We start from the raw sequence: 10,000 nt of genomic DNA, 5'->3' as shown, positions 1-10,000 counted from the left end.
GTGTGGGTTACCATGACGACACCTACATTCTCCCATGTGAAACAAAAAAAGATATGTTCACTGTACGCGGTGAAGATATGATTTTTTAGTAAAAGGAGAAATCGTGGTATTTCATCAGTATTTATATAATAAAAGGTCATTTTTCTATGAACAGACCTGATTGCAAATGAAATTTTACAAAAATTAAGAAAATTTTATGAAACCAAAAACGGAAAAATGAGAAACAAAAACTTTTTGTTCTAAAAGTTTTAGAGTGTGAATAACTCAAGTACGGGATATGACACATCCCTGAGATTTTGACAGGTCGTTAATTTACTATTTTTTTATTTATCTCGATTTCTTGACATTTTTGAACTATCTGTTCATGATCAAAATACGAACTCTATATTAAAAATAAAATATTGAAAGGAATTCAGATCTCGTTTTGCCAATTTCATCATAATCTGATACAACCGTGTTGGTGAATCAGTGAAGTAGCAAAAGGTATTTTCCGATTCCCTCTTGGCAGGCCAAGTGAACGCCATTATGGCCTCTTGTCTCAGTAAAAACCAATTCCTACAACGCAATCTTTGATTAGCTTCAGCTGTGATTTCTTGAGCCTCCGTTGAGCTTCTCTGAAGGAGTACTAATTACAGCGGGGACGAGGCAGTGGAATCGTGTGCCATGTAGAACTGGTCGTTCACGCAAGAGTTTCACAACGAACAAATTTAAAACCGTTAGGAAAAGTGTTTAGGGAAAGCACGGAAGTAGTAGTGTAAGCAAAGGCTTATACAATACCCTAATCGTACCTCTATTTGATACCTTGTAAGTTCTATTTGGGCTCCCTTCCCGAAGCTCGTCAACTGAAGCACTAAAAAGCTTAGATTTTAAGCCTCTCTCTTCGAGAAGATGTTTTCATCGTTGCACTGCTATTCACAAATGCCTGATTGGGTCAACTGATTTTAACTTTAATGTTATTAGAAATCGCGCCGTTCACTCCCATAACACAGGGAGCTCCAATGATCTTTTGTCTCTTCCACGAACTAATAGGGGTAAACAAACCTTCACCTTCCAAGACGGGTGAAAGACTGCAAAAGCCTTCCAACTGATTTGAAAGAGGCTGATGATTTATCCATTTTTAAAGCCAAACTGAAAACCTTTTTAAAAGACTTTGCTTTATAGTGAATCCAATGTTTGGGTGTCTAGAGTTGATGTAATCGAAAAATATAATGGCATCATGTTCCGAGTGAAATAAACAAAAAGTGTCGTCAACATATCGGCAGTAAAATAACATTTCAGAGCCTTGAAAATTTTTCAAGGCTCTGAAATAGTGAGCACTTAGTCAGTGATAGGGCCTCTTACATCTTCAAACACCTACAGACACCTACAGAATTCCAAACATTGTCGCGCCCTGTCTTCAGGGGACTGTTTCCATATTTTAGATCACGCCTCTACGACTTCTCAACTCAAGATAAAAGAGGCGTTTCATATTCAAAGAGAACAACCTTCTATTAATCAACAATTGCATCACGTAAATCTAAAACTATCCTTTTAATTTTCACGTTGTCACGTTTTATGTACATTCCGATGTTACTGGCATAATTAGCACTTTTTCCTACTTAACGCTTTGTATATTAATTTACTGAAGATGACAGAAGTTTCTGTCGAAACATGTCTTGTAATCTCAAAAGTTTTGTCCTTTTCTTTAAATTTCTGACTTGCCTGCTGATATCAAGATCCTTTGGAAACAATAAAAAATGGATATTTAGAGGTGCCTCTTTATCGGCTCAGAAGGTGTTTTAGTGCTATTTTATAACTGCACGCCCAATACAATTATTCGGCAGCAATATAGTTTAACAAAATTATCACGGAACCAATTATCTTTAAATGCCGCTATGTTTTGTGCACAATTAACAAGAAAATTTGGAATAACGGCCTATAAACAAAGATTGAACTAACGACGCAGGCAAAATGAAACATTTCTACCGAAAACACCTCATCCGCTTTATCTTGTTTGTCTTTGTTCAAAATACTCGAAATGAAGCATGTTTATAATCCTACCTTCGTACAAAAAATGTTGAGCAATTAATAATTAATTGTCGTTTCTTTTCACATGATGGTAGGACAAATATTTTTCGCCGGGTTGTCATCTGAGATTTTTAAGTAAGTGTAAATTAAATGAATCTGTGTTTACAGGCATGTTGAACTACTATCAGCTGTTAAGACAACTATTTCGCCCGCCAGTACAAAAGACTCAGTGATATGGCAGATACGGCTCTCGTCTGATAAAACATTTGCCTTAGAGGGTGGGGGTGCTTTGGGGTGCAGGGATGGCGCCGTAGTGAGAGCACTCTCCTCCCATTAATGTGACCCGGGTTCGATTCCCAGACTCGGCGTCATATGTGGGTTGAGTTTGTTGGTTCTCTACTCTGCACCGAGAGGTTTTCTCCGGGTACTCCGGTTTCCCCCTCTCCTTGAAAACCAAGATTTGACTTGATTTGCTTTCATTGTTAATTTCAGTTTACAGTGTCCTCAATTAGTGCTCCAGCGCTAGATCCCGGGGGGCGGTACTCCCCTATAAGGCCTTAATGGGGACGTGCGGCCAGCCAGGGTATGTTTTTCGGGATTTTTGTCTTGAATAGGGTATCGAATTTATCATTTTTGTCTTAATCAGGGTAACAATTTATCAATTTTTGTCTTAAACTGGGTTAAATGTCTTAAACAGGGTATCAAAAATCGGAATTCTGTCTTAAAATGGGTAGGAAAATTAGCGATATTTGTCTTAAACAGGGTCAGGGTATAAGGGGCCGCGCCGTACCTCCCCACCCAGGGATATGTCGAGTACCGCCCCCCCCCCTTCCCCGGGCGCTCGAACACCAGACACACAAAAAAAATTCACTTTCCTTTCCTTAGAACACGCTAGTTTCAACCACTTTAAAAAGTAGACTCACTTTGAACAATTTCCGTCCTCACATTTAACTCAAACGGTTTACTTCTCCTGTTCTGTTCAGCAAACTGCAAAGGAAGCATAATTTTACAGGTCAAAACAAATGCTGTAAAATATATCCAAAGCTTTCTAAGACTTGACTTCGATTTAGACTTATGCTACACAATTTTCTAGTTCACCTTAGAGTCCCTCCTTGTTTCACACAAAATGAAAAGCCCATAAAAAATTCCACTGTCACCTAAAGTCTTTCGCTAACTACGCATACAAGATGACGCGCACTTTCATATGACTGTGCAACTTTTTGCTTTGACAACGGTGTCTTTTTAAAATAACAATGGTGTCTTCCTCTTGTTCTTTCAGTGATGAAACGGGGTCAGAGGCCACTGGAATGAAAAGACAGCACATTTTCTCAAACGGTTTACTTCTCCTGTTGTGTTCAGCAAACTGCAACGGAAGCATAATTTTACAGGTCAGAACAAATGCTGAAAAATATATCTAGGGTGCCTTTTTTTTTTTTTTATTCTTGAATCCAAAAAAGGATTTTACGTTTTTTTGGCGAAATCCAAAAACGGATCATGAATGCACAGTTTCCACACTCGAGGAGGATACTTCGGATTAAATCTAGATCCGGATTTTTGAGATTCATCACTCCTGCGTTTTTTTGGAAAGAATTTTTGACAAGCGGGTTTCCATGCAAAATACACAGCAGCTACCGTACGTGACAGTTTAGCCCAAATGTGTTTTTCTCGCGCCATTTTTACCATACGATCGAAGACATGAATAGGTCGAGAATAGTTAGGTTTCCTGCAAATTTCATACCAGAAATTACACTAAAGGTTACTTGACAGCAATAATATATACGAAACCTTTAGGCCTGACAGGAGCCTTAAAATTAGGCCTGCATTTGAAGGCTAACAGCAGCCTCACGCGACACTAACTATCAGGCGCGTTACAATTAAGCATGACACGAGCCTTACATAAACGTCTCGTGAGCGTTAAAAAAAGTGCTTTTTAGGCTCTTGTAATGTTTTTGTTGGCCTCATGTTATGCTGCTTGTACTCGTATCAATTTGGAAAAACCAAAAAAAAAGTGAAAGAATTTAAGTCTCGTTGCTGGGTCATGTTAGGTTTTTTTTTTTGTTGAAATATTATCGGGTTAATGTAAAACCTGTCATTCGCGATAGGGAAAAAAAACACGCACGTTCCTTTTCAGCGTGTTAAATTTCTGTCATCACATTTGGGCATCTCCACATAAATACACCGTCAAATGAAAATTCTACTTTTCATTGCGTGACCTCAAAGGATGTACGCTCTCGGCCACGCTCTCGGCTTCCCTCTCCTTTCCGGAGGCCCAGACTAGATTGCGTAGAGCACAATGGTAATTTTACGGACAGGTTGATATGGCCTGATTGCAGAACATAAACCTGTCTGTAAAGCTTTAAAAGTAGGACAGGTATCACTTACCTTTGGATGACTTGAATTGCAGCCAAGCGTCGAAGCTGTTTTGGCCGAAAATTGTCGTAACTTGGACTTCACTCCTTATCAAGAGTACTTGCCGTGGTCGTGATGCACGGACACTCTACTTCTCTTCTGTTGTTGCTTTAGTGTGAACAAAATATGCAAATTCAACGTGTAGCGGACAGCGCTCTGGCAGCTTCTTTGTTTGTGAGGCACTCCGAATCCTCTCACACATCTTTTAGATGGCCGTGAATCCACAGCTGAACAGACTTGTATAAGTTAAATCCTTTACTCACCTTTTACGGAACGGGACAATGTAAAACTTGATATGTTGGTGGATATTTAAGGAACATCCAATTGGGTAAGCAAGATATAAAAAAAAATAGATCTGCCTCCATTAATTGGAACCAACTAAAGATCCTTTGAAAAGCCCTCTTCAGTAACATCCATTCAAGTCAATAAGCAAACATCAGTACGGAAATAGTATAATAGCTAAATCGTTGTTAATATTATTTTCTTTGGCGTTAAATCATGCTTCAAGATGAATTTTCATGAGCTTACTCATGAGCTCAAAGTGAGAGGAGATGACAATTTAATTGCGCATTGTGGTTTTACTCTTCGTAAATCACTTGCTGAGTAAATGTCTCGTTCATTTGTGCTTCAGTTGGCTAAGTTTCCTAGCTTGGCCCTCTTTTTTCCATTCAAGACAAAATGCTGTCAAAATGGATAGATAAGGGCAGATTATTACTTATTACCATTTTAGTCAGATGATTGTGGCGTTTGAAAATTTGGTGGATTCATTGGATCAAATTTAGCACTTTGTTTGCAAGTGAGTACTGTCACGGTACTGCGCAGTGGATAAATCCGTTTGGTAAGGTTCTAGTACTGCGGACATGTCTTTAGTCAATTCTCACACCAAAACAGTCAGGTTATGGATTTTCCTTGTTAGCTTTCATCCCCCTTCATTCTAATTCTATCAAAGATAGATTTTAAGCCTCTCTCTTCGAGAAGATGTTTTCATCGTTGCACTGCTATTCACAAATGCCTGATTGGGTCAACTGATTTTAACTTTAATGTTATTAGAAATCGCGCCGTTCACTCCCATAACACAGGGAGCTCCAATGATCTTTTGTCTCTTCCACGAACTAATAGGGGTAAACAAACCTTCACCTTCCAAGACGGGACTGCAAAAGCCTTCCAACTGATTTGAAAGAGGCTGATGATTTATCCATTTTTAAAGCCAAACTGAAAACCTTTTTAAAAGACTTTGCTTTATAGTGAATCCAATGTTTGGGTGTCTAGAGTTGATGTAATCGAAAAATATAATGGCATCATGTTCCGAGTGAAATAAACAAAAAGTGTCGTCAACATATCGGCAGTAAAATAACATTTCAGAGCCTTGAAAATTTTTCAAGGCTCTGAAATAGTGAGCACTTAGTCAGTGATAGGGCCTCTTACATCTTCAAACACCTACAGACACCTACAGAATTCCAAACATTGTCGCGCCCTGTCTTCAGGGGACTGTTTCCATATTTTAGATCACGCCTCTACGACTTCTCAACTCAAGATAAAAGAGGCGTTTCATATTCAAAGAGAACAACCTTCTATTAATCAACAATTGCATCACGTAAATCTAAAACTATCCTTTTAATTTTCACGTTGTCACGTTTTATGTACATTCCGTTGTTACTGGCATAATTAGCACTTTTTCCTACTTAACGCTTTGTATATTAATTTACTGAAGATGACAGAAGTTTCTGTCGAAACATGTCTTGTAATCTCAAAAGTTTTGTCCTTTTCTTTAAATTTCTGACTTGCCTGCTGATATCAAGATCCTTTGGAAACAATAAAAAATGGATATTTAGAGGTGCCTCTTTATCGGCTCAGAAGGTGTTTTAGTGCTATTTTATAACTGCACGCCCAATACAATTATTCGGCAGCAATATAGTTTAACAAAATTATCACGGAACCAATTATCTTTAAATGCCGCTATGTTTTGTGCACAATTAACAAGAAAATTTGGAATAACGGCCTATAAACAAAGATTGAACTAACGACGCAGGCAAAATGAAACATTTCTACCGAAAACACCTCATCCGCTTTATCTTGTTTGTCTTTGTTCAAAATACTCGAAATGAAGCATGTTTATAATCCTACCTTCGTACAAAAAATGTTGAGTTATTAATGATTAATTGTCGTTTCTTTTCACATGATGGTAGGAGAAATATTTTTCGCCAGGTTGTTTGTTTCATCTGAGGTTTCTAAGTAAGTGTAAATTAAATGAATCTGTGTTTACAGGCATGTTGAACTACTATCAGCTGTTAAGACAACTATTTCGCCCGCCAGTACAAAAGACTCAGTGATATGGCAGATACGGCTCTCGTCTGATAAAACATTTGCCTTAGAGGGTGGGGGTGCTTTGGGGTGCAGGGATGGTGCCGTAGTGAGAGCACTCTCCTCCCATTAATGTGACCCGGGTTCGATTCCCAGACTCGGCGTCATATGTGGGTTGAGTTTGTTGGTTCCCTACTCTGCACCGAGAGGTTTTCTCCGGGTACTCCGGTTTCCCCTCTCCTTGAAAACGAAGATTTGACTTGATTTGCTTTCATGGTTAATTTCAGTTTACACTGTCTTCAATTAGCGCTCCAGCGCTAGAACCCAGGGGGCGGTATTCCCCTATAAGGCCTTAATGGGGACGTGCGGCCAGCCAGGGTATGTTTTTCGGGATTTTTGTCTTGAATAGGGTATCGAATTTATCATTTTTGTCTTAATCAGGGTATCGAATTTATCAATTTTTGTCTTAAACTGAGTTAAATGTCTTAAACAGGGTATCAAAAATCAGAATTCTGTCTTAAAATGGGTAGGAAAATTAGCGATATTTGTCTTAAACAGGGTCAGGGTATAAGGGGCCGCGCCGTACCTCCCCACCCAGGGATATGTCGAGTACCCCCCCCCCCCTTCCCCGGGCGCTAGAACTACTAGACACATAAATATATTTCCTTTCCTTTCCTTAGAACACGCTAGTTTCAACCACTTTAAAAAGTAGACTCACTTTGAACAATTCCCGTCCTCACATTTAACTCAAACGGTTTACTTCTCCTGTTCTGTTCAGCAAACTGCAAAGGAAGCATAATTTTACAGGTCAAAACAAATGCTGTAAAATATATCCAAAACTTTCTAAGACTTAACTTCGATTTAGACTTATGCTACACAATTTTCTAGTTCACCTTAGAGTCCCTCCTTGTTTCACACAAAATGAAAAGCCCACAAAAAATTCCACTGTCACCTAAAGTCCTTCGCTAACTACGCATACAAGATGACGCGCACTTTCATATGACTGTGCAACTTTTTGCTTTGACAACGGTGTCTTTTTAAAATAACAATGGTGTCTTCCTCTTGTTCTTTCAGTGATGAAACGGGGTCAGAGGCCACTGGAATGAAAAGACAGCACATTTTCTCAAACGGTTTACTTCTCCTGTTGTGTTCAGCAAACTGCAACGGAAGCATAATTTTACAGGTCAGAACAAATGCTGAAAAATATGTCTAGGGTGCGTTTTTTTTTTTTATTCTTGAATCCAAAAACGGATTTTGCGTTTTTTTGGCGAAATCCAAAAACGGATCATGAATGCACAGTTTCCACACTCGAGGAGGATACTTCGGATTAAATCTAGATCCGGATTTTCGAGATTCATTACTTCGGCGTTTTTTTGGAAAGAATTTTTGACAAGCGGGTTTCCATGCAAAATACACAGCAGCTACCGTACGTGACAGTTTAGCCCAAATGTGTTTTTCTCGCGCCATTTTTACCATACGATCGAAGACATGAATAGGTCGAAAATAGTTAGGTTTCCTGCAAATTTCATACCAGAAATTACACTAAAGGTTACTTGACAGCAATAATATATACGAAACCTTTAGGCCTGACAGGAGCCTTAAAATTAGGCCTGAATTTGAAGGCTAACAGCAGCCTCACGCGACACTAACTATCAGGCGCGTTACAATTAAGCATGACACGAGCCTTACATAAACGTCGCGTGAGCGTTAAAAAAAGTGCTTTTCAGGCTCTTGTAATATTTTTGTTAGGCTCATGTTATGCTGCTTGTACTCGTATCAATTTGGAAAAACCCAAAAAAAAAGTGAAAGAATTTAAGTCTCGTTGCAGGGTCATGTTGGGTTTTTTTTTTGTTGAAATATTATCGGGTTAATGTAAAACCTGTCATTCGCGATAGGGAAAAAAAACACGCACGCTCCTTTTCAGCGTGTTAAATTTCTGTCATCACATTTGGGCATCTCCACATAAATACACCGTCAAATGAAAATTCTGCTTTTCATGGCGTGACCTCAAAGGATGTACGCTCTCGGCCACGCTCTCGGCTTCCCTCTCCTTTCCGGAGGCCCAGACTAGATTGCGTAGAGCACAATGGTAATTTTACGGACAGGTTGATATGGCCTGGTTGCAGAACAGAAACCTGTCTGTAAAGCTTTAAACGTAGGACAGGTATCACTTACCTTTGGATGACTTGAATTACAGCCAAGCGTCGAAGCTGTTTTGGCCGAAAATTGTCGTAACTTGGACTTCATTCCTTATAAAGAGTACTTGCCGTGGTCGTGATGCACGGACACTCTACTTCTCTTCTATTGTTGCTTTAGTGTGAACAAAATATGAAAATTCAACGTGTAGCGGACAGCGCTCTGGCAGCTTCTTTTCTTGTGAGGCACTCCGAATCCTCTCACACATCTTTTAGATGGCCGTGAATCCACAACTGAACAGACTTGTATAAGTGAAATCCTTTTCTCACCTTTTACGGACGGGACAATGTAAAATTTAATATATGGGGGTGGATATTTAAGGAACACCCAATTGGGTAAGCAAGATATAAAAAAAAAATAGATCTGCCTCCATCAATTGGAACCCATTAAAGATCCTTTGAAAAGCCCTCTTCAGTAACATCCATTCAAGTCAATAAGCAAACATCAGTACGGAAATAGTATAATAGCTAAATCGTTGTTAATATTATTTTCTTTGGCGTTAAATCATGCTTCAAGATGAATTTTCACAAGCTTACTCACGAGCTCAAAGTGAGAGGAGATGACAATTTAATTGCGCATTGAGGTTTCACTCTTCGTAAATCACTTGCTGAGTAAATGTCTCGTGGATTTGTGCTTCAGTTGGCTGAGTTTCCTAGCTTGGCCCTCTTTTTTCCTTTCAAGACAAAATGCTGTCAAAATGGATAGATAAGGGCAGATTATTACTTATTACCATTTTAATCAGATGATTTTGACTTTTGAAAATTTGGTGGATTCATTGGATCAAATTTAGCACTTTGTTTGCAAGTGAGTACTGTCACGGTACTGCGCAGTGGATAAATCTGTTTCGTAAGGTTCTAGTACTGCGGACATGTTTTTAATCAATTCTCACACCAAAATAGTCAGGTTATGGATTTTCCTTGTTAGCTTTCATCCCCCTTCATTCTAATTCTATCAAAGATTAGGTTCATGCGTACTTTCCAAACAGATTTCTGAACGGTTTTCCACGAACGGACATTTTTCGGGTGGACATAAATACGCAATTGTGATCAAAGATAGCTTGGATATCTTGATCTTTGAACAACTCATT

At 38.9% G+C, this 10,000-nt stretch overlaps 1 protein-coding gene and 1 pseudogene across 1 annotated transcript in view; one reads left to right on the top strand and one right to left on the bottom strand.

Annotated features, from left to right (window-relative positions):
• Positions 1 to 8,884, bottom strand: part of LOC138032018 (E-selectin-like) — an 18,941-nt gene extending 10,057 nt beyond the window's left edge. The window contains exons 1-3 of the mRNA XM_068879602.1: positions 7,611 to 8,884; positions 7,436 to 7,499; positions 2,931 to 2,994 (exon numbers count right to left, since the gene is read on the bottom strand). The gene's annotated coding sequence lies outside the window, so the exon portion shown is untranslated. The remainder of the gene's footprint in view (positions 1 to 2,930; positions 2,995 to 7,435; positions 7,500 to 7,610) is intronic.
• The window catches only part of LOC138033747 (uncharacterized), a 72,471-nt pseudogene continuing 65,576 nt past the window's right edge, over positions 3,106 to 10,000 (top strand).

Source organism: Montipora capricornis, chromosome 14 (assembly GCF_036669925.1).
Source record: "Montipora capricornis isolate CH-2021 chromosome 14, ASM3666992v2, whole genome shotgun sequence".
Classification (NCBI taxonomy): Eukaryota; Metazoa; Cnidaria; class Anthozoa; order Scleractinia; family Acroporidae; genus Montipora; species Montipora capricornis.
The sequence above is the reverse complement of the archived record's forward strand: the minus strand, read 5'-3'. Positions and strand labels throughout refer to the sequence as shown.